The sequence below is a fragment of the Phascolarctos cinereus genome, unplaced genomic scaffold (genome assembly GCF_003287225.1).
Source record: "Phascolarctos cinereus isolate Bilbo 61053 unplaced genomic scaffold, phaCin_HiC Scaffold_726;HRSCAF=1367, whole genome shotgun sequence".
Taxonomy (NCBI): domain Eukaryota; kingdom Metazoa; phylum Chordata; class Mammalia; order Diprotodontia; family Phascolarctidae; genus Phascolarctos; species Phascolarctos cinereus.
In genome coordinates, this window is record NW_027556098.1 from 14,525,907 (window position 1) to 14,531,563 (window position 5,657).

Consider the following 5,657-nt stretch of genomic DNA (forward strand, 5'->3'; position numbering starts at 1 on the left):
ATATTGGGTAGGAAGGAATGGGGTGTATGTGTTTAGCCAAGCAGTCTATGACTCAAAACCACAAGAGTTTTGATAGAGTCAAAGAAAATTGGATAGACATGCAGAAACAAGTTAATGGTGATTTAACTATGCGCTAAGCAACAGGCAAAAAGGGGAGGTGAGCATTTATATGATAACAAGACAGATGAAAACTCTGAGCTTCTACTTCATGGTCAGGTCTTGCAGTGCTTGAGTTCTGGTTTGGATGGTTGTAGAGAAGTGAAGTATATTGGAAGTACTTATCCTTCAATACTCAGGCATGTTTGTTCTACCCCAAAGTTCACTTCAGTGCTAATAGAATCATCTCTGTCTGTCTGTCTGTCTGTCTCTCTCTCTCTTTCTCTCTCTGTATTGTGAAGTGGAGGGATTCAAGAGTCTTTGGATCTGGATTGTAGATCTGGGGAAGCCATCAGGACAAAGATTTTCCTGAGTAAACATATTTTATATAAAGTCTACTAACTTTGTATTTTCTGTGGCATAAAAAGAGTTAATTCAAATCCTCACTTTGCCTGGAAACAATAACAGAATATTCAAGTTTAAATGTTGTAGTTACTTGAAGAACATTTTGAAGGTAGTCTGACCTTGTTCCATTAGCCTCTGTATGCTAGAATCTCTTCTTACCCACAGAAAAGTACTGGTATAGACCTGAGATTAGATTATTTCTTATTCATCAGGAAATTCACTTGTATTCACTTAACATAATGTCCTTTTCAGTTAATGTGACAGAAATTCTAGTTTCTGTTTAAAATCAAGAAAAAAACTTCCTCATATTAAGAACGATACTTCAGGAAGCACAGAATTCCATTCACTGCTAGAGCATTCAAGTTAAGGCTGGGTGGTTATTTGTTTTGGATGGTATGGGAGGGATTCAGAGTTCAGGTAGGGATTGAATTGGGTTACCTCAGAGGTCATTTACAATACCGAGCTTCTGGCATTCAATTTTCCATGGAAGAAATTGAGTCTTAGAATCAGGAACATTGGGATTCAAGTCTCTGACACATATTTAATGCATAAGCCTCAGAAATCAAACTTTTCAGAACTGTAGGCAACTCTCTAGACTAAATTCAAGAGAAGGTACAGGGTTGTGTTGCTCAAAGGAATTTCCCAAGCCTGGAAGTTGCCATTCCAATGAAATCAAAGGTCCAGTCAGTATCAGTATTCTTTTGGTTTAGGATTATATCTGAGTCCATGAAATGTCATGCCCTGGATAAAAAAGTTATTTGCCTAAAGGAGAGAGAGAGAGAAAGAGAGAGAGAGAGAGAGAGAGAGAGAGAGAGAAGAGAGAGAGAGAGAGAGAAAACTTCAATCTTGAGTTGTTGATTTCCACCCTTTCTACCAGCCCCATCATGGAAACAATACTTATTCTCTTCTTTGAACATTTGCAATAGTTTAAAAAAACTTATATTTTAAGTTCTTTCTCCATCCAATTTATTATGGACAACTGCCACAATCCTGGAAAACCATTTAGTATTTCCTGAGTCTCTTCACATAATTTTCACTGGAGATGGACTTTTAATGCCTTGACACTAAAGGGAATCCCAAAACACATGACCAAAACTTCACTGCTGGAAAAAATAATGACTCTGTCTAAAATAATTGTAGAAACTTAATTTCCCTGTCCATATGAATCAATTTCCATAGCACTGTCCCATGGATAAATAGACCATTGAAAGTACACAGTGTGTTTTGAAAACGTGTCTATATCCTGAAGTCTACAAAAAAATCACTTAGTTTGGACATGAGTCACTTAACCCAGCTATGACTGTTCTTTCAGCTCAAAATTGAACTCAAGGAAAGGTTATTCTTATCTTCTGAAGAAGCCTAGTGATGCCTCCGATTAAACATTTATTTCATTATCTGCTGTTCCTTCCACTGAGTTGAGTCAGTCAGGTGTGATTCTCAAAAGACTGTGGAAAGGATACTAATAGAATTTTTAAGGACTTCTGGATTTATGCACTATAACGACTAAGGTTCTCAGACTAAGGTTCTATAAGTCAATTTAATAAGACTAGACTACGCAGATAGTGCCATTTATTTCCATCATCAGAAATAAGTTTATAAAAGTAAAACTGAAATGGTTTGCCTTTAAATGCCCACCCTCTATCAGACATAAGCACACACACACACACACACACACACACACACACACACACACACACACAACACAACCTACCTTTTGTCCCTAAAATATGAAAATGGAAGTTCTGATCATTTGGATATTCTTACTAAAATGGTTTAGATCTTAGTATATTATATCTGGAAGATATATTGAAGAAAATCATCTCAAACCCTTTCTTTAACAAATGAGGAAATTGAGTCCTGGAGAAATTAGGTGGCTTGGCCAAGGTTGCATAGAAGTTAATGGCAGGCCTAAGATTATAACCCAGGTCTCTAGGTTGCCATTTTAATTTTCTTTCCATTTAATGTTTCGCCCTATTTTTGGTACTGACCTAGATATTACTGAGATCAATAGAATGATATCTTTAATATCCTTCCAGAATCTGGTTTTCAGCTTATCACACACAACTTCATTTCGCTCCAACTAAACATATTTTAATACATAGTACACTCTCTGGTCTACCTCCCCCACCTTGGCACTCAGTTTAAAGAGTGGAAGGAGGGTAAGGGATTATTAATTACTTTCAGATTCAAAGATTAGTTTTACTATTAGTTTTATTATTCAAAGAATAGTAGCCACAAATCTCCATTCTTCACCCTTAAATCTATGGTATATCCCCTTATAAATTCATATAATATTAATTTAAAAAATGAACAAAGCTTGGAGTTCCATTGCAGGAAGGCACATGAATAAGGAACACATGTGGCCAAGGCAATGTATGCCTGTGGTACTGTAAAGTATCAATGCCCTTTTCTTTCCCATGGAGTCCTCAGACTGTTCCTTCCAGAAGCAGCATCTCTATTGTGTGAGTTGCTTAGTTAAGCTTCCTAGTCCTGTTACTCTCTGAAGCTCAGCTTCTAACTACCAGGACTAACACTCTCTTGAATCCTTGATTGCCTTGTCAGTTCCTGAAGCTGCTTTTGATGTATCTTTCCACCCTATTGGATGTAGTGATTACAACTAGACAGATACCTCTGCTTTAAGAAATCTTGACTAGGGTAGTGTGGGTTAAGGAGACAAGAACTCTGATCTTTTTGCTTCACTTTGGTATAGACATTCCCCAAAGCTACCCTATTTTTCATATGTCTCTCCAATTTATTATGACTGAATTAATAAAATCCTGTACTACTTAAAAATGAGTACATTTGCATAGAGTATATTGTTAGAAATCTAAATTTTGGAATCTAAATTATCTAGCAATTCTATAGACATTGACTTAGCTCAGAGATGATTATGAAATTTCTGTTTATCTTGGGCTTTTGAAGATAATGCTAACACTTGTCCATTCCAAATAAATCAGAACTAAAGTAATTTAACTAATTCTAAAAGAATTGTTCAGTCACAGTAGTGATTACACAGGATTTAGCAGTTTCTACATTAAAGGGGAGGAGGGCTTGGAATTAGATAGGCAATTATAATTAGACAAGAATTAGAAGATAAAGGAGCTCGGATTATAACCAAGAATCACCTATTCAGTGAAACTAAGCATAATCCTTTAGGGGAAAAAAATATATATAGTGAAATAGAGGACCTCCAAGCATTTTTAATGAAAAGACCTGAGCAGAACTGAAATTTATATTTTGAAATACAAGATTCAAGAGAAGTATAAAAAGGCAAAAGAGAAAGAGAAAACAAGGCATTCAATAAGGTTAAATAGCTTTTTTTTCTCTACATGGGAAGATGATACTTGTAACTCTTAAGAACTGTATCACTACTAGGGCAGTCAGAAGGAGTGTACATAGGCAGAGGGTATGGGTATAAGTTGATTTTAATGACATGATATTAAAAAATAAGGAGTAAGAAAGAGGATTTCACTGTGAGAAGAGGGAAGGGAGAGGTAGCATAGAGCAAATTATCTCACATGAAGAGGTGAGAAAGACATATTACAGTGGAGGTAAAGATGTGGGAATGGGCATTGCTTGAATCTTACTCTCATAACAATTGGCTCAAAGAGGGAATAACATAAACATTCAGTTGAGTATAGAAATCTATCTTACCTTAGAGGGAGGTTGGAAGGAAGGGGAATAAGAAAAGTGGTGAGGCCTGATAGAAGGGAGGGCAAAATGGGGGAGGTGTTGGTCAGAAGCAAAATACTGGTGAGGAGGGACAAGATGAAGAGAGAGAGACAGAGACAGAGACAGAGACAGTGACAGAGACAGAGACAGAGAAGAATGTAGTGAAATACATAGGAATCAAAACCATGAATGTGAATGGGAAGAACTTACCCACAAAACAGAAGTGGATAGCAGAGTGGATGAAAAACCTTAAAAACCAGAATCCTACACTATGTTTTTAACAACAAACACATTTGAAGCAGAAAGGTACACACATAGCAAAGGTAAAAGACTGGAACAGAATCTGTTATGTTTCAAATGAAGTAAATTAAAACAAACAAACAAAAACAGGGGCAGCAATCATGATCTCAGACAAAGCAAAAGCAAAAGTATGTCTAATTAAAAAAGACAAGGAAGGAAACTACAGCTTGCTAAAAAGATACTATAAATAATGAAGTAATGTCAATAATAAATGTTTATGTGCTGAATAGTATAGGATCCAAATAATTTTAATTAATTAATTTATTTTTAGTTTTCAACATTCACTTCCACAATAAATAAGAAAGAAGTTAAGGAAGTAAATCAAATTTTAGAAAAGTTAGATATGATAGACCTCTGCAGAAAATTGAACAGAGATAGAAAAGCATATACTTTCTTAGTGGCACAAGACACACACACGCATGCACACACACACACACACACACACAAACAAAACTGACCAGGTATCAGGGCATAAAAACCTCACAATCAAATTCAGAAAGGCAGAAATATTAAATATATTCATTTCAGATCATGATGCAATAAAAATTACATTAAATAAATGACCACAGAAATATAGATTAAAAATAATTGGAAACTAAATAATCTAATCCTAAAGAATGAATGGGTCAAATAACAAATCATAGAAACAATTAAAAATTTCATTACAGAGGATGATAACAATAAGACAATGTATCAAAATTTATGCAATACAACCAAAAGTTATACTTACAGGAAAATTTACATCTCTAAACACATATATCAATAAAATAGAGAAAGAACAAATCAGAGAATTGGACATGTGACTAAAAACAACAACAACAACAAAAAGAAAAAGAACCAATTAAAAGTCACCACTTGACAATTGTCCTGAAAATCAAAGGAGAGATTAATAAAATTGAAAGCAAAAAAAAAAATTTGAACTAATAATTAGAACTAGGAGTTGGTTTTATGAAAAGAACTCAATAAAATAGATAAACCATTGGTTAATTTGATTTAAAAAATGAAAAAAGCAAACCAAATTGCTAGTATCAAAAATGAAAATGGTGAATTCAGCACTAATGGAGAGGAAATTAAACAATAATTAGGAAGTATTTTGCCAAATTATGTGCAAATAAATCTGAAAATCTAAGTGAAATGGGTGGATATTTACAAAAATAAATTGCCTAGATTAACAGATGAGGAAA